Source organism: Pinus tabuliformis, chromosome Q, assembly GCF_031772625.1.
Source record: "Pinus tabuliformis cultivar Carrire ecotype Pingquan chromosome Q, CPIR1, whole genome shotgun sequence".
Taxonomy (NCBI): domain Eukaryota; kingdom Viridiplantae; phylum Streptophyta; class Pinopsida; order Pinales; family Pinaceae; genus Pinus; species Pinus tabuliformis.
In genome coordinates this window covers 245,260,384-245,280,068 of record NC_142296.1, presented here as the reverse complement: position 1 = coordinate 245,280,068, position 19,685 = coordinate 245,260,384, and positions in this window count along the sequence as shown.

Sequence of the window (19,685 nt, the reverse complement as noted above, 5' to 3'; positions counted from 1 at the left end):
GATTGTCCACATATAGCTGAAGTTAAGAAACTCTTCAAGAGTTCGAAAACCCCAGCAATATTGACTGATCCGTTTCCTAATCCAAGACAAAATCTGGTTGCTAATCAAAATGCTTCCCGATCCCAAGTGCTTATGTTGTCCACCTCAAAGCAGAAAAATAATGCTTTGACAAGGAATAAAGATTACAGGAATCCAAAGCAGTTGAACAACAAGGCAAATAAACAACCTAGTAGTTCAACAACAACTTTGACCAAAGTCGTGCCACCCATCATTCCTGAACCAATGATAAAGTCGCCAAAGGGAGTAGTACACAAATCGACATTTAATCCTCGTGCAAAAATAGCACAGAATTATAATATAGTAGAGGACCTGGCCCAATCGCCGTCTGCTATGTCGACACTTGAGGTACCGCAAAATTTCCCCTCCCAAGAGCAAGCTTTACTATCAGCGATAAGTGGGGTTGGCCCGATGGATTCCAATCTTGTGGCCTTTGATCATAAAGGATATGACCCTCAGTTACCAGCTCAACTAGCTTTCCTTATTCAAGTGAAAGCCCTCAACAAAACTGTTCATCGAACAATTATTGATGAGGGGGCATCTACATGTCTTATGTCGATGAGTTGCTGGAAAAATTTAGGCTCACCACCCTTGTCGAAATCGTCAACGACCTTAAAAGCATTTGATGGACGATCATACACTCCATACGGGATTTTAAGTAACTTGCAAGTTGAACTGGGGGGAAAAACAGTAGAAGTTGATGTGGAAGTAATCGACGGAAACCTCAATTACAACATCCTACTGGGAAGGCCTTGGATATATGCCATGGCTGCAGTTGTGTCGACCTACTTCAGGAGGATTGTATTTCCTTTTCAAGGAAAAATTACAATCGTCGACCAACAAACATTTCTCCCCAACAGTTCTCAAGTTACGGGAAGCAGCACAATGATCCATGAAAGTAATCAATCGCTCCAAAATATTGGAGTAGGTCTCCTAAAAGACCCTGCCTTAATGGGTACTTTTGCCCTACCGCCGGCAGGTAATTTGGCGGAAGTAGCCACAGTGGAAACCTACAATATGAAATCTTCTATATCCAACGGATTCGAAAGATTCCTAAATATTTTGTCAGCATGGATCATCGCCCTAATGGAAATACTGTAAACACAGTGGGCCCCGAGGACGGTTCTTATCTCGTGTCAACCTCGTTAAAAAATGAAACAAGGAGTCATGAGGATAGTTCTTTTACTGTGTCAACCTCATTAAAAAATGAAACAAATCCCCTTTTCAAAATTCAAAGGTAAACCTTCATTCCAACCACCAAGTTGAATGCAATGAAGCTTGGGGGGCACCCTCCTTTGACATGCATTATTATGATACTGGGGGCATGCAAAAGAACGAGCAGTTTTGGCAAAGTTCATGCTCATTAAAAAATAAACGCAAAAACGAGCAGTTTTGGGATAGTTCATGCTCGTTAAAAAATAAACGCAAAAACGAGCAGTTTTGGCAAAGTTCATGCTCGTTAAAAAATAAACGCAAGATCCGAGCAGTTTTAATGCGGAAATTCATGCTCATTAAAAAATAAACATAAGCAAGTGAGCAAGCTTTCCCCAGAGTTCAAGCTCATCCAGAAAAATGAACCGGTAAATAACCATTTGAGACCGTAAATTCATCAGCCATAAAAGCCTTGGTCGTGTTTGTGCACCGTCACCTCCACTTTTCATTTGGCCGATCATTCACATCCACTTGATTGTTTACCTATTTTGAGGAACAGCTGCGAAGAGTGATCCCACCTAGCCATCCTTGTAATACTGCCGTGATTGGAAAATTCCAACCTGTACCTGGAATCTGCTGCTATCCCTGTTTATCACTCGTTCCTCAAAATACGAGTCTTCTTTGAGCTCTTTTCACTGACTCGTAAAATATGAAAAGTTTGTCGAGTTTTGGCCTTCCAGCTCGTTAAAAAAGACCGGAAGAGCTATCCCTCCTCTAGATTTTAATCTTTTTGGACCTGAGGGATTATTGCACAAAAAGATCGAGCGCTTGTCTAGTTCGACTCGATAAAGATATCGAACATTCATCCCTTCTGTATTGTTTTATACTTTTTCGGACTTAAGGGATTAGATGACGAAAAAGGACCCCTGGAGTCTACTTTATGTACCCTTTTCAGACTCTCTAAAAATGAAAAGGACCGAGTTGTCTTTGTCGCTGGGCTCGTTAAAAATATTAGATAGCGACAAACTTGTCTTTAGACAAGAACGAGTTTCCCTATCGCTAGGCTCGTTAAAACATAGCGATGGGCTTGCCCGAAGGGCAGGTTATAGATCAAGCATATGTTATCCTCCTCAAGCTTGACAAAAATAAAGAGGTACTGGTCAGAAATGACTGGGCAAAAATTGGGAAGAACCTCAAAGCTTAATGGTAGCAAGTCGCTCTTGAACATGACACTTTTGCCTCCGTAAATATCGGGTTGGGTTATTATCATTCACCGGTCCATTCACCATGGTCTCGCCATACCATCCATACATGGGGTAATGCTACCGATCCATCACATCAGTGTCGTTATATGTTCAAGAGATGTCATTCAGAAAGTGTCAACCGGGTCCCATCCACTACCGTACATCATCTTTCATCCTTCCATGACCGCCACCCTGAATCATATTTCACAGATCGTTTTCACCATCATCACTAGCTCCGTTCCGTGTCACTGATGTGGGATTCATTAAGGCCCTCCTTTGACGGATCACTTCTTGTCGACATCAGCTCATTATCCAAGAAGTTGATCTAGGGACACCCCCTCAGTACTTTGAAGCTTGCATGCCTCAATGGCAAGTTTCTCACTCCCGGCGATAGGTATACATTAATGACCTTCGACCAAGAGACTTTGCGTGGTGTTCGACGTCAGATCCTATATTCACACCACGTGAATTGTGCTGCAGTACCTTGAGGGTCATCATCATTATCGGTGATTCCTCTCGCGCTTGTTAACAGTTTACATTATTGACTGGTAATCAAGCGATGTCTTTCCATGTTCGACTTCAAGAAATTCTCACATGGATCGACTTGTACTAAAGTGAAGATCGGACAAGTTTGAAGACCCCGGATCTAGTTTCATCCATCCGGGCTGCGATATATATTCAGGAGATAAAAACATAGACATGTGCAGCAGATGAGCATCCTACTAAAAGGATGATAATTAAAAGCAGAGAATTATCCGTCTCTTATCAGACGATCGTCTGTTTATGTACGACAAATGTATTTATAAAGCTGATCATGGGAAATGCCCGCATCAGCTAGATCATGAAAAGAAAGTATGAAAAGATAATGTATTGTATTGTATTTTGTTACAGGTCACCTCCCGGCGATTGAATGAACTTCGGATCCTCCTAATAAAGCATTTCACCCGATAAACGACCTCATACTTTAGGGGGCAACTGTTATAGACATTTTTGTGCCTTACAGCATAGAGCATGAAATGTCAATAATCTAAGGGATCCAAAGTCCCTAAACATGTTGTTCTTACCCTTAGAGGAACAAGGTCAGCAAACCACAGCACTGCAAATCAGTTCTCCACTGAAAAACACTCAAAAACAGGTCAATTTTGGATCAAAGCAGCTGCTCCAAAGGCTACCTGCGCTGCATAGCAAGTGCAACAAGGGCTACCTGCGCTGCATAGCAGGTGCAACAAAGGCTACCTGCGTTGGGCGTACTTGGACATGTGGAGGAATCTTTTTCTCAATGTGCCAGTGCCCAGGAAGCTTCCAAAGAGACACTTGATCATAAGATTCGCCTAATGATGAGTTAAGAGCTTCTAAAACTCCAAGTGGAAGACAGAAACTCCAAGTGAAGAACTGAAGAACAACTGGAGTTGAAGAGGACAACAAGTCACACATCAAGCTGACTTATCTTCACTCCAAAACTCTATATAAGGATCTCATCCCATGGGATCTGGAGGGCGGAATTTAGTGCAAAGAATTGCTGTTGGTTTACAGTTGTGAGCATTGGGTGATTGCTTGAGGGAGGTGAAGAAGAGATTTCTCTCCGTCGGGAAGGTGATGCTGGATTGGACCTTTCATGGTTGTATCACCGCCTGAACCTTACTTCCATATATTAATAAAGCATTTGAGGTTCTTCTATTCGCATGTGTTTCAATGATGTGTTGTCTTACTTGCGTATTTGATTTATGCTAATCCTTAAATCGATTATGAATGCATGCTGCTTGTAGTTTCCTTTCTTTGTCTTGTTTGCAGGATCTCATGTAGCTGGGCCCGTGAAAAGACTTGGAGCTGGGAGCAAGCGGCAAACAAAGGAGATTGGATCGACCATTTGCGCAAGACATCGGTAAGTGGATCTTTTCCTTCTATCTCTTGCATGTCATAAAGAAGAAACTTTAGATAGCTTTGCTTTCAGCTGTTGCTAAGGAACTGTCACCCTTAGAGTGGGTTAGGGTCATTCCGAGTTGGATACTTTCCCCCACAACAAGAGGGAAAATTTTAGACCTCTCAACATGCAGCCTCAAGAAGTTGTAGAGCAGCCACAAATGGAGAAGCATAGAGGAGAATCAGTGGGGAAATCCAATCAAGAAGAGACCTCTGGTAGGGGGAAAGTTTGAGCCAAGTGGGAAGAGGGAGCACATGCAGCCATACTGTCATGCGGAAAGAGTCGATAGTGCGGACACAACCGACCTCCCTAGAAGCAAAAGCTTTCTAGTGACAAACAAGACAAATAAACACTACCTTTCTCTAAACATGCATTGAGAATACAAGTAATCAGGTGATTTTAACATACCTTTAGTCCAACGCTTTGTAGTAGTCCAGCCTCGCCGATCCGGATGAGCTCCTCCTTCTCTTCGAAACCTGCATTCACTAACAAGCCAAAAGATTAAATAGCACCTGATAAACTCATAAAACAATACATATCTATCATACAGACCAAGGAGTATATGAAACAAATCATGAATAACAATCTGTTGAGAAAAATGAGTTCATTTGCATTAAGTGGAAACAAAAGGAACCATTACAACTTGAGCCTTGGTGTTGTGCAAGTCCCTCCTAGGGTCCAGCAAGAGTTTTCCTTTACTTCGATCAGCTCACCCACTCTCAAATAAGGCTAGGAAAGGATGGGAATCTCTCCTCTCAAGCTTTACAAGGGAGTCCTAATTCCAACAACATCTACCCTTAGGAATGTTCAGCTTTCAACCTCTCCTCCCTCTGGCCCAATGCCTGTATTTATAGTGCTCTAGAGGAAGTTATTCAGGTCCACCATCAATGGGATAAGCCCCTCTTTGGATGGGATAGCTCCCCTCTTGATGGGATAAGTTCCTCTTTGATAGGGATACATGAACCATCTGGAGGCGCTCCATACACGTCAAACAAGCTTCTAGAATGCTCTAGAAATGACCACAAGTAACTTTTTTGGAGTGAAACTTGCGCCTTTTGACCTTTGCAGGAGTACGCACCCATTGCTTTACAGACAGAGCGTACAAGTACGTAGGTATTGTGAACTTGGGGTGCGTACACGCAGGTAAGGCTAAGAGAAACTACGTACCCAGAGTTATTTGACTTTTTAAGGACTTTCTCTCTTTCTTGGAGTTTGACATGAAGAGCAGAGGTATAAGACTTGCCAAGGAGGATAGTATGACAGTTGATGGAGCCATACTAACTGCAAATAGTCATGTGACAAATTTTAGTGTAACAGATTGCCCCCTAAAGTGCGAAGCCTGTAGTAGATTAGGGTTTCATATTATCTAGGAAGGGTGAAGTACTTTATCATTTCAAGGATTATCTTGTGGAGAGCTCAGTTGGAACCTGCAAGTATTCAACACAAAATACATATATAAGATCATATCATCGCTAAGGTAGGCATTCCCATACTCAGATTGAAAACTTTAACTAATTGACTATCTACTGCTCTGATACAGGAATGATTCTGCAGTACATCATAATCATAGACTTTTGTAGACACAGTATGGACGCAGCCATCTGTTTATGATTAGTCTACTGTATAATGAATACAAAACTCCTCACAACCTGGATGGTGGAAACTAGATCCAGGGTCTTCATTTCTACTTCCCGAACAGGTACGATTCTATCCATGCGAATAAATGAGTTGATGTCGAACATGGTAGAAACCACTTGATTATCAGTCAATGATGTAAACTGTCAACAAGCGTGAGAGAGACCACCAATGATGTCAATGGTTCTCAAAGTACCCAGTACAATCCATGAGATGTGAATGAATGAGTTGATGTCGAACATTTCACGGAATCCTTCGATCGAATGTCAATGATGTAAACCGTCGTCAAAGGCGAGAAACCTGCCATTGATGCATGCAGATTTCAAGGTACTGACGATTCCTAGGTCATCTTTCTAGATAATGTGCTGATGTCGATAGAAAGCGACCCGTTGCAAGCAAGCCCACAACATGAAATCATAGATCAAGTTGAAGAAATGTAGCTGTAAGGACTGACTCAGGGATGGTCAAAATGGATGACGAGTATTTTGCAGATGAATGTTTATTACAGAGACCTCTTGAACACATAACGACACGACAGATGGCTTGGTGACATTTGACCCAAAGTTAATACCCGGCTAAAGACTTTCAATGTGGTTTGATCAACTGTGAGGCAAAGGATTTCCCAACCCAGGTGAATAAAAGTGTCGTGTTCAAGAGTGGTAATAAGGCTTCTTCTGAGACAAAGGATAACAAATGGGCTCATTTTCCTCTCTTTTCCCCCACCATTTCTGGCAAGTACCTCTTTATTTTTTACAAGCTTGAGGAGGATAACATATGCTTGATTATAAGCTCATCCTTCGGATGAGTCCAACTTAGTTTTGATTCGAACCCTAAGAAGGAGTGGTCCGTTCCTGTTTGTAATCGAACAGGTCCTTTACTATGAAATTTTAACGAGTCCAGTATAGGAGAAACTCGGCGTTTTTCATTTTTAGAGAGTCTGAAAAAACTTAAGAAGACTCCAGGTTGAAGTTTTTCGTAAAGTCATGTCTCCCAAGCCCGAAAAAGTATAAAATAATACTTGAGAACCTCTTAGTCTTGCGACCAAGGAGTACTTTCATGATTAGTGCCTCTAACCTGAAAAGTAAAAAGCGATCAAGGACACGTCGTTTTATTTCCAGTATCGAGTTTGAAACGACAAAAACTCGGCAATCTTTTCCTGTTTTTACGGTCAGAAAAGAGCTATAAGGGGACCGTCTTTTAATTCCGTTTTAACGAGTTTAAAAGAAACACTCGGCAATCTTTTCATATTTTAGGAGTCTGAAAAGGGCTTAAAAGAGAACTCCAAGGTTTCATTTTTTCGTAAGTTTTAACGAGTTCGAAAAAATGATAAAAATGTACTCATATGGCCGACTTTCAATTTAATTTACGAGCAGGAAAAGACAGAAAGAACTCGGCATTTTCATTTGTTTTACGAGAATGAAAAATAGCAAAATAATCTCGGGATTTTCATGAGTTTAACGAGTCTTGAAAATAACCAAAGTTGACTCGAGATAAGTTTCATTTTTACAAAAGCTTGAAATAGAGAAAAACTATGCTTCAAAGTAGTTTCATTTTTACACAAGCTTGAAACAGAGAGAAAACTGTGCTTGATGCCCCCTAAGCATAACTGCTAGAGCGCATGCCCCCCAGCTTCATTTCATTCAACCAGTTGGATGAAATGAAGGTTGAGTTACGAGATCATTTGAAAGACTTGACCTAAGCTGTAAGAAAATTATGCAAAAACTGAAATAACTAACCTAAATATACAACTTAACATTTGAGATCTAGTCAAGCTCTCGACTCAAGTAGAGGAGGATTTGTTTCATTTTTTAACGAGCTTGCAACAAGAAAAGAACTATGCTCGGATTCGGTTTCATGTTTATGCAAGCTTGAAACGAAAAACTATGTTTGTTATAAGTTCACATGCCCACAGCATAATGACGCAAAACGAGGTACATGCCCCCCAAGCTTCATTGCATTCAATGAGGTGGATGGAATGAAGCTTTACTTTCAAGATCTTGGAAAGACTTGTGGGAGTTGTTTCATTTTTTAGTGAGGTTGACACAGGAAAAGAACTATCCTCAAAACCCTTGTTTCATTTTTTAAACGAGCTTGACACAAGATAAGGAACTATGCTCATAACTACGCTCTACAATCTAACTAACAAAAACTCTACTCTAAAAACCTTGATTCATTTTTTAACGAGCTTGACACAAGACAAGGAACTATGCTCTAAAATCCTTGATTCATTTGTTAATGAGCTTGACACAAGACAAGGAACTATGCTCATGACTACTCTCTACAATCTACCTATATAACCTATCCTTGTTTCATTTTTTAACGAGCTTGACACAAGACAAGGAACTATGCTCAAGACTCCTTGTTTCATTTTTTAACGAACTTGACACAAGATAAGGAATTATGCTCAAAAAGTTCGCATGCCCCCAGAATAATGATGCAAAGCGAGGTACATGCCCCCCAGGCTTCATTGCATTCAACCAGATGGATGGAATGAAGGTTTACTTTCAATATTTAACTTGAAAAGGGAGTTGTTTCATTTTTAAAGAGGTTGACACAAGAAAAGAACTATCCTCATACCTGATTCATTTTTTAACGAGGTTGACTCAGTAACAGGAACTATCCTCAAAACCCTACTTTCTACAATCTACCTACACATCCTAAAATCTACCTGATTCATTTTTTAATGAGGTTGACTCAGTAACAGGAACTATCCTCTAACACCCTGTTTCATTTTTTAACGAGGTTGAGACAGGAACAAAACTATCCTCGTACTAGCCTGTTTCATTTTTTAACGAGGTCGATATAGGAAAAACTATCCTCGTGGACACCTGTTTCATTTTTTAACGAGGTTGGCACAGGAAAAGGAACTATCCTTGCGATCACTGATCATGGCTTCCAACTGGAGGAATGACATGTCAATGGACACACCTTGATCATGGCTTCCAAAAGGTCTTCGTCAGAAGGAAGAATAGTTCTTTGGAAGGAACACATGTCAAGGGACTCAAAAGGGATAAGAACATCGTGTTCAAGTAATCCCATAGAGTTTTCCATGTCAATTACCGGATCTAAATCAAAGGAAGATGAGCAAACAATGGGAGGCTCACGAACATCGGTAACTAAAAACATGGGACCAGTTGCCACATAATTAACCCGTGGTAGGGTAGATACCACTTTAGAATCAGGAACATTTAGGGGTGTCATATTATTGGTAGTTGAAACAAGACTAGGGAACGAAAGCTGGTCTACAGTCACAATACTGCCATTGTGAGGGAAATACATCACGCGAAAGAGTGTCGATACGACAGCTTTCATTGCATAAACATAGTCTCGCCCAAGGAGTAAATTGAAATCCAAGGGACCTCGAACTACCATAAGATCAATACAGACAGTTTTACCTTCCAAGGTAATAGAAAACTTAGGAAGGATCCCTAAAGGTTCACTAATGGTTTGGTTAAAAGCTTTCAGATTCTGCGTAATAGGCGCAAGCTGAGGGGAACCCAAAGCTTTCCAAACAGTTGAGGATAAAATACTAACAGAAGCACCTTCATCTACCTAAGTACGATGTATGTCCCTACCACCAGCCTTGACAATGATTTGGAAAGGGATGGAGGAAGGAAGACGAGGTTCTGTCAGTCTATTCCAATCAAAGGAAAAGACCTCAGTACTTGGAGGGGGTTCTGTATGAACAGGTGAAATGCCCCCCGGCATAGAAGAATCTGATGTAACAAGAAGAACCTGAGCGGTATGAAGTTCACTTTCTAAAGGGAAAGTGGGATCGACCGAATGTGAAATTGAATTGACCACTTGATCAACTAATTGATCATCAACCTGAGTGACATGAGTTTCACTCTCCAATGGGAGAGTGTGATCGACTGTACTTGAATTTAGATCAATCACTCCGTCAGTTGACGGTAGGTTGGGAGAAAGTTTACGGTAACCAGTTGGAAATTCTTGTTGTGGAACAGTAAGGTTTTCCAACAATGTTGAGGCTTCATCCATGTGAGGGAAAATGTGAGTTTGATGACTCCCTTTGCATAACTTACAAGGAAACCTAACTTTGCCCTTTTTCCTAGGAACCTCACTATCACTGGTTGATGGATCAATAGAAAGTTGATGAGATTTTTCTGACCATACTTCCAAGACCTTTGGAATACCAGGACAATTGACAAGGAAGTGGTCACCCTTACAAAGCCTGCAAGGGTATTTGGGTTTACGGTGCATGTCGGAGTTTTCCTCAACACAACTAACACTTACAGCCGTGGTTGGTTGGTTGACTTCTTTCTTATCTTGCTTCTTCTTATTCTTCTTCTTCTTCCCTTTCTTCTTCTTCTTAGACACCTGGTTACTAGCATCAAGGCTTTTACCAGGCGAAGAGGAAGAAATGGAGGAAGAAAAATTAGGCGAAGAAGGTAAAGGGTCAACAGAAGGTTGGTGATGTTGAGATGGTGAACTCTGTTGAGGTGAAGCATCCGGTTGAGATGGAACAATTGGAGTATTTTGGGCCAACGAAGTTGAAAATAACCATATCGGTAAACCTATTGTAAATCCAGGTAATGAAAAAGTAGCCATATAAAGAGGACCAACATTTCCAAAGTAAGGAAAAGTACTAGGATTCTCGTTAGGAGGGGTTCCTAGGTTGGTAAATTCCGGAACATTTGCCATTATATTCAACTTCAGTGAATTTTATTAACAATTTAAAACTAAAATTAACAATTCACAATTCACACCTAACAATTAAAATTCACAATTCACACCTATGGTCTCTAAAAGTAAAAACAAACAAATTAACACGCGCTATCAAATCTAGGAGTCAAACCACACACAAACAGTAGCCTTCCGGACCGAAAACACTAGTTGGTGATGAAATCCAACATCGCAGGATTCAGTACAGAAGTGGCGGGTGGAACAGTTACCCCGACAACCTGCTTAATGAATAGACTGGACCAAGTTCCTCCACTTTAACCATCTCGAGTGAAGTGAACCCCCCAGAAAATCCAAGTGAGTCTAGCCGACATCTGCTCCAGGTACAGTGGGATCTTCCCTCCACCGTCACCTTGGGTAGAATCCTAAAGATAATGGTCACTAAGGTTACGAACAGCAACAAATATACCTGGGGGAACAGTCTACGACCCGATAGCACGCAAGGGCAGAGTAACAAGCTCAATCCCCTTGCCGGCTCCTTGACAATAATCCAAGGTTTACCGACAAGTGACCCCAGGCTCCTCGATAATAATCCGAGGTTTACCGTTTGTAGTACGTGCGTATCTGGCGTCTTTCCCAATGAAGGAGGATTGATCCCCTCACTGGTTCGGACATGGTCTCGTGCTTCTCCTTTAAGAGGAGCTTTCCCAGAGCATAAATGTAACTATTGGATTTATCCTACCACAAGATGAGCTACTTGTTTGGTTTTGCTGTCTTGGAGAGTTATTTACTCTCCTACTCCAAGACACTAGCCTAAGCTATATTGGTGTATCAGAGCCCTAGAAATGTAAAAATTACTAGGTGAATTTTAATTAAGCTCTGTGTTATTTAGGCTGTTATTACTCAAAGGGGTAAATGGATACGAAACCAATGGTGTTATGACCCGACTCAACTGAATGCAATCGAATATGATAATGTAATCTTTTCAATTCGATGAATCCTAACTAAAGTAGGGAGAGAGTTTCCATTCACTTCCAACAATGCAAGAATTGATCACTAAGAGAAAATATAACAAATTCTCTAATGTACTAATTTTATCAAGAAAAACTAATGCAAATCAATTCCAAACCATTTTTTTTATTTTTATTTTTGTGTAAATTCAAATCAAAGAAAGCTGATCTAAATCTATGATTAATTTTTCAGAATGTAAACTATGCAATGGTAATCTAAGCACAATTCACTTGAAAAGTATGCAAATGTAATCTATGCACATTTTTCATTCATATTCTGAAAATGAGGATTCTAATTATGCAAATGTGATCTATGCAAGAGAATTATCAAACACAAGACGATTCTAATGTAATCTAAGAACCAATCAAGTGCAGGTCGAGAAAATTGGGTGAGAGTTCCAAAGATCAAAAGATAAAAACACTCAAAGGCGATTAACACTCATACACAACTGAGACAAACCTCCAAGTATTGACCAAAGGAAATCAAATTAAGAATTTCTCAAAAAAGAGACTCAAAACACCCAATTGATGAAAGCTTAAAGTAGGAATGCCAATGAAATTAACCAAGGAAAGTTTCTGACAGGTAACCAGTGGATCTGGGCAGCAAAAACAAGCTATAAACAAAATCTAAAAGATAAAAAAGAAGAAAATAAAATTTTCTAGGCTTTTGACAGGGGTACGCAGGCAGCCTGTTGTAGAGGTGCGGCCATGCTCTGTGTACACATCAAAAGTGCGTACAGGTACGCACTGTGCTTAACGCAGAGGGTGCGTACTGCTAGCAAAACCAAGAAAAATTAAAATCTAATTTAACCCTAAGCTATCCCACCCAAATACACAGTCAAACAGCCAAAAACCAGAAAACAAACGACTTTTCTCAAATCAAAGTTTCACACAAAGGAAAAATCATTCACATCAATGGAGTTCCCCAGCGGAGTCGCCATTTTGTCATGCGGAAAGAGTTGATAGTGCGGACACAACCGACCTCCCTAGAAGCAAAAGCTTTCTAGTGACAAACAAGACAAATAAACACTACCTTTCTCTAAACATGCATTGAGAATACAAGTAATCAGGTGATTTTAACATACCTTTAGTCCAACGCTTTGTAGTAGTCCAGCCTCGCCGATCCGGATGAGCTCCTCCTTCTCTTCGAAACCTGCATTCACTAACAAGCCAAAAGATTAAATAGCACCTGATAAACTCATAAAACAATACATATCTATCATACAGACCAAGGAGTATATGAAACAAATCATGAATAACAATCTGTTGAGAAAAATGAGTTCATTTGCATTAAGTGGAAACAAAAGGAACCATTACAACCTGAGCCTTGGTGTTGTGCAAATCCCTCCTAGGGTCCAGCAAGAGTTTTCCTTTACTTCGATCAACTCACCCACTCTCAAATAAGGCTAGGAAAGGATGGGAATCTCTCCTCTCAAGCTTTACAAGGGAGTCCTAATTCCAGCAGCATCTACCCTTAGGAATGTTCAGCTTTCAACCTCTCCTCCCTCTGGCCCAATGCCTGTATTTATAGTGCTCTAGAGGAAGTTATTCAGGTCCACCATCAATGGGATAAGCCCCTCTTTGGATGGGATAGCTCCCCTCTTGATGGGATAATTTCCTCTTTGATAGGGATACATGAACCATCTGGAGGCGCTCCATACACGTCAAACAAGCTTCTAGAATGCTCTAGAAATGACCACAAGTAACTTTTTTGGAGTGAAACTTGCGCCTTTTGACCTTTGCAGGAGTACGCACCCATTGCTTTACAGACAGAGCGTACAAGTACGCAGGTATTGTGAACTTGGGGTGCGTACACGCAGGTAAGGCTAAGAGAAACTGCGTACCCAGAGTTATTTGACTTTTTAAGGACTTTCTCTCTTTCTTGGAGTTTGACATGAAGAGCAGAGGTATAAGACTTGCCAAGGAGGATAGTATGACAGTTGATGGAGCCATACTAACTGCAAATAGTCATGGTGACAAATTTTAGTGTAACACATACCTCCAGGTGTGAGGTGGGGCGATGTGAAGCAATGGTCCCATGAGTGCATAAATTTGGTGAGGGTCCATTGAGGTGTTTTTGTCTCATGAATCATTACCTTGGTACGAGGGCCCATAGTATTCAGCAGCAGAAGGATCAATGTCAGTCAGATATTGAGGAGTGTAGATGAGTGTTGACAACAAAGAAGGAGGCTCAGTTGAAGAGTTAGCAACAACACAATTTTCCCAGTAGACAGTTGCAGAAACAATTGATTTAGTTTTTTTTTATGCTTTTCAGTTGCAGATGTTGTGGTAACAAAAACAAAAGTGAGAAGTGTTTCACGAAATACATTCCAAAGGTGTTGGATCGGGGTAGATTTGAATCCCTTTCTTTCTAAGAGGGAGTTTTAAAAATGCAGTAAAAAATTCCTAATTTAATTTTTTCCTTAATTAAATTAGGAGAAAATTGAAATTCCACATCACTAGACAACTTGAAAGAGTTAACTGAGTTGAAATAGTTGATATCACTTAGTTATCTTAGTTAATTTGAATTAGGGGCATGAACTTGAGTTGTGTACATTGATTCCTAAATTTTAGGAGCCTAGGTTGAGTTAATTTCAGTTGTAACAATTTAATTCAGTTAAATTGAGTTAAGGTCAGTTAAACTAGTTCCAATTGTTGCAAGAACTAGTAGGAGGTCTAGCAGTGGGGTGCATCTTTAGTGTTAAACCAGTTAACTGATCAATCAACCTTTATTAACTCAGGCATGCATGAAATTCGAGTTATCCAGTTGAGATTGGAGTTCAAGGGTAGTGTACTATCAGTTGCAGAATATTCTAAATTGTACATGTCATGCATGTAGTCAAAGGAAGGCATAAAGGTATTGCAAAATTCTCATTGAGAAATTTCCTATTAAATAGGGGCCTAATTCCCTAGGAACTAGTGCAAGGAATTAGGAGCTTGGAGGCTTAGAAATTTGGCTAAGTATTGGCCAAAGGCATTCAGTCATCCAGAGGATAGAAAATACTTGTGCAGGTTGAGCAGAGCATATTGTATTCATCCACATTCTTGGATTAATGCAATATAGATAGTAAGGGGTTTTGAGCAGTTTTTTTCCCCTCGATAAATCTCCGAGCATATGTGATTGAATCTTGTCTCATGTTTATGTTTTGATTTATCAATCGATTAAATTTCTTTTTGCTGATGAGTAGAATAGATTCACGTCTTTCGTTTTATCAAATTAAATTAGCAGTTCTGAATCTACAAGGAATTTCTACACTTAATACCAAAATAAATTATATAAAAAATACTCTGCTAAATTGTTGATTTAGGAATCGTTGATGCAAGATCATCATCAATAACCACAACTTATTTTTTCAGAAGATGAATCCTTAGTTGAATCATCAGATAGATCGATGTATCAAAAACACTTCTCTACATATCACTAGCGAATACCTCCCTCGAATACAAATATATTCTCAACAAGTTAAACCTATTAAATACTAGATTCAAACTGTAGCATCGATCCTCTTATTTTCAGTCCTCTAGTAGCATCAACAACTATACTCCTTCATACATCAATAATAACCACTGAGAAATCACTTCAAGTTATAGAAAACCCTAGAAACATTCATTAGAAAATTCATTAATAGACCAATTGCTCAATAACATTCTTCTACTTAGCATACATTTCATGACAATAAGGTAAGTATCATATATAACGCAGGGTAGTTATGATAATGCTCATGCCCACTGCAATGTTGTTGTGTATACCCGTGCTACACAAATTCTGATAACAACTTTTGTTCCTTATCTCAATTTGATCAAACACCCTCCCTTTTCAACATGGCATTCAACTAAAGGTCATTAAGCCTAAACCAACCTCTAATATAACAACAATTAGCCACTGCACTATTTCCATTGTCAAAGACCTTGATGTCATCCTTTTGTATTATAATCAAAATTGTTGTCACTAAACCATTTCTTCAATGTATATTTCACTAAGACTATACTGGACAATTGTTTCCTCAAATTTTCTCTTATTTCACTTCAGATCCCTATTACTTCAGTGAATATATAATCCCAAGAGTCTTGTAGAAACATAGAATACTTCATCCAATAGTATTTTTTCCATGAAAAAAACTTGACTGCTATGGAATACCAAGTCACCTTTTTTCATTAGACCAAACTTCTTCCTTGAATGAGAATATTTCTCAAAGGGACATGCACTTATGTATGAAAAATCCAAGGTCTTTTTATTGGTCAAAGGCTGAATAAAACATAGTGAACTGTCGCTGTATCAAAACTACTTTATTTTAGACATAAATACACTTCTTCAGAAACCCTACAAGTTACATAAGTTCTGGAGGAGGGATATTATGTTCATTGAATGGCTTTGCAATTATTATTTCTTTTCTTGTCCCTAAAACATTTTCGAGGGAAAACTTTTTTGATAAAAATGTATTGTGTTGAATTTATCTTTTAAAGTCCACATATTTGACTCCTATCTCAAGACAAAATAACCTTCACAAGCCACCTTAGGTCTGCAACAACAAATAGTCCTTGACTGGACCGAAAGTCCTCAAATGATGCCAAAAGGGGACGCAGAAATGTAAGAGTTTTTGGCATACAGAAATATTCAAGTTCATAGTGATTAAAAGGATTTGTATCATGTGCTCAAAATACATCAGCCATTCTTGGATTGGATCATAGAGAGATAAGCCAAAGTATTTGTGCCTTTAGTTCAGCTTGCATGCACCTCAAATAAACTTGGGTTTCCCATAGAGAAATTCACCTTTTGGAGAGATTGTGCCTCATAAAAAAATAGCGAATGCAACCCTTCACCTATTGTAATTAGTCCATAATGAAAGTCTTAATAGCACAAAAAATTCCACTACCAGTGTAGCCCTAAATCATAGAAAAAATACTCAACAAAAAACTAGATACTTCTTCCTTCAAGGCACAGAAAATGCACATAAGATTTGGCATTGAGTTTATTTAGGAGGACAAATAAAGATTCCTTTAAAAGAGTGATAGAGGTGATGTGTTTTAGGGCCAAAAATCCTAGGCAAATAGCCTTAGAAAAGTTGTAGACGTCCTTCAAAAGTGGAGGACAAAGATACCTAAATACCTATGTATTAACCTTAGTAAAACCCAACGAAAAAACCACACCCAAAAGACATAAGAAAAAACTAATCCAAAGCTCTTCTCAATTATTACTTTTACTTCAGGCCAAAATTTTTAGAGTGATTTACCTCAGAAGATTGAATTTTCATAGTCAAAATCGAATTTCGAAATGATGGAGACAAGGTGCCAATTTATAGTTGTTTTCATATGTGAAAGGTCACGCCCCTTGGGGCAATCTCACTTGTCAATTGTGGAAGGTCGAGTTGTATTTTTTTATTATTGGGTGGGGGGGAAATTAAAAATTGAATTTTTAAGCTATGGAACAAAAAAAAAAATTAAATTAGGTTGACTTGGAGGGAACTGATGCATTATTTGGATTTTAAAAATTTGATCCAAAACCCTATCCGACGTAGGGTTGAGAATGAACACCTCTTTAAAGTAAATAATGATTAATTTGATTACCTTTCACATATTATTTGGTATTTATTTTAATCATGGGGCTTTGATCATTTTAAGTATTTAGTGATCCTTAATCCAACCAATGAAACCATGTCACAACATCCTCCTTTGGGGTTTTTACCTGTTAGGATTCCAAGAAACTCTCCTAGGTTGTAGCTCGGAGATGCCTGGTAACATATATATTAAACTATTGTTGCAGGTTAAATGGAAGGAATGATGGTTTGGTTCAAGCCAGGTAACCACTTCTACTTTGTTTCACTCTAGACATGCGTGAACAGGCCCAGACTAGAAGGCTTTAGACCACCAATTGCTCACAATTTGAGGTATTAGGTGAATATGGAGAGTACTAACCACACCAACAGATGCACAATACCATGTGATGGCAGGCTGCAACTAGTAAAGAAGTCTGTAAATCTAATATACTAATGCAAAGACAGGATGACAGCTCTCCAGCATTAGATAGTAAGAAACCTGGACAACCTGTTCAATGATGCAGACAAGATTTTAACACAAAAATAAGATGTCAGTTATCTAGTGCTAAACATCAAGAGATCAAGAACAAAACATATCAGGCACAGCTTAGAACAGATGAAAATGGAAAGTGAGCAGTTAACAACAAAAGAAGCTTGTATTAGCTGAAAATGAAGACAAGATGCTACAAGTGACAAAGTATCTATAGTCTCCAGAAGTTGAACCTTACATAAAATGCCAAACTTGATTATATCTTGTTTCTGAGTATTTATATATTTACATTTCAAGGGCACTTATCCACTTAGGTATGGAGGGGTCATAATTGACCACCAACCACATTTAACTGCCTGATGGAGTTTCTGAATGCGTTTGCTTGCTTCAATGGATAAATCTGATTTGTTCAGGTGTTGTGCTGTCCCTTTAGACGGTTGGAAAGCTCGTACTAGTGGAGTCCATGACTGATAAATTCAGTTATAGGGTCGTGCTTGTCCTTTTCTCCCTTGGCCATGCTTTTTGTTTAATATGGTTGTTGGGGGGTCTGATAGTGACTGATGATGGCGGAACTGGTCATCTCCTTCTTCGGGCAAGCAAAATGGTGGAGGATGTGGAATGCATGGGTAGGTGAATGATTTGGATGAGCGAGAAGAATAATCGTTGGATTGAGGGAATGGATGGTGGAGATGGCTCGACGGAGGCTATCAGCTAAGGTGAGAGCGGGGTGATTCATAGCCGTTGGATCTTCAGCGGATAGATCGGACAGCGATCGGGCTATGGAGTTGCGCAGTCATTATCGGGCAAGCAAATTTTTCAGCCAGTAAATGGTATTCATCACACCGCTTTTGGGCCCTAAGTGGTAAAAGCCGGAGGTCACACGATTCCATTCAGTGATCGACATGTATAGGCAGATGAGAGAGAAAAACCGCTCTCATCACGCGCTATCGTTCGATCGGGTTGTTGGCATGATGAGAGAGAATTCTATCGGATCTTTACGGAGACGATCTAACGGCGGGAAATGATCAAGCGGGTCACTTTATTGGGTGTGACGGGAGCCATTAGATCGGCGGGGTGATCAACGGTAAGGATGAAGCGCGATGAGTTGTGAAAGCGTGGAGTCATATGGGTGAGGTTTTATGGCGGGTTTATGGTTTTGCATTCGGGGTTTAGGCCAAAAGGGGCTTTGTTGGGTTTCAAAAGGCTTATTCAAGGAATGAGGAGGGTTTAGAGAAGAATGAGATGAAGGAAGAAAGGAAACAATGACCAAATGTGAGCCTCCCTTTGAATGTAACCCATCAGACCATGATCCTTTCTGTCTTTAGAGAATCAGCATTACATAATAGAGCTAACACTGGCTCCTTCTGGGGATGAAATCCTCCCTGTGAGGTTTCAAGAACTGTAGACCACTTCCTTTCATAAAAAATCCAGATTAGCAATAATTCCTAGTGTTCCATTGGGCATGGAGTCTAATCAAGCCTACACTAAAACTTGTAAAAAGAACATATTTACAATGTTGAGGCCTGAAGGCCTTAAACAATATAAATTTTCAAAAATCACCCATTGACTGGGCCATCAAAAATTGTTTCTCCTTCCACACTTTGCAGTATGAAAGTGTTGTTCCCCTGGATCTGAGAAATGACAAAGGGTCCAGTCCACAAAGCATCGAACTTCCCATGATTGCCTTTCTTTTCTTTGAGTGCATCCCATTTAAGCACCAAGTCTCCAACCTGAAAATTGTCCATCTTTTCCTTTCTTTCAAAGGATTCCTTGACTCTCTTTTGATGTGCTGCAGACTTTTCAACCAGTTGATCCCTGATCTGATGTACTTCTACCAAGTCAGTAATACTCTTTTCCATGCCATTTTACTCATTCTGTTCTTCCTGCAAGAATTTTGCCATAGGGAGGGTTAACTGGATTGGGAATATAGCCTGAGTTCCATATACTAGCTTGAATGGAGAATTCCCTGTGGATTTCTTGGCAGTCACCTTGTCAGCCCGC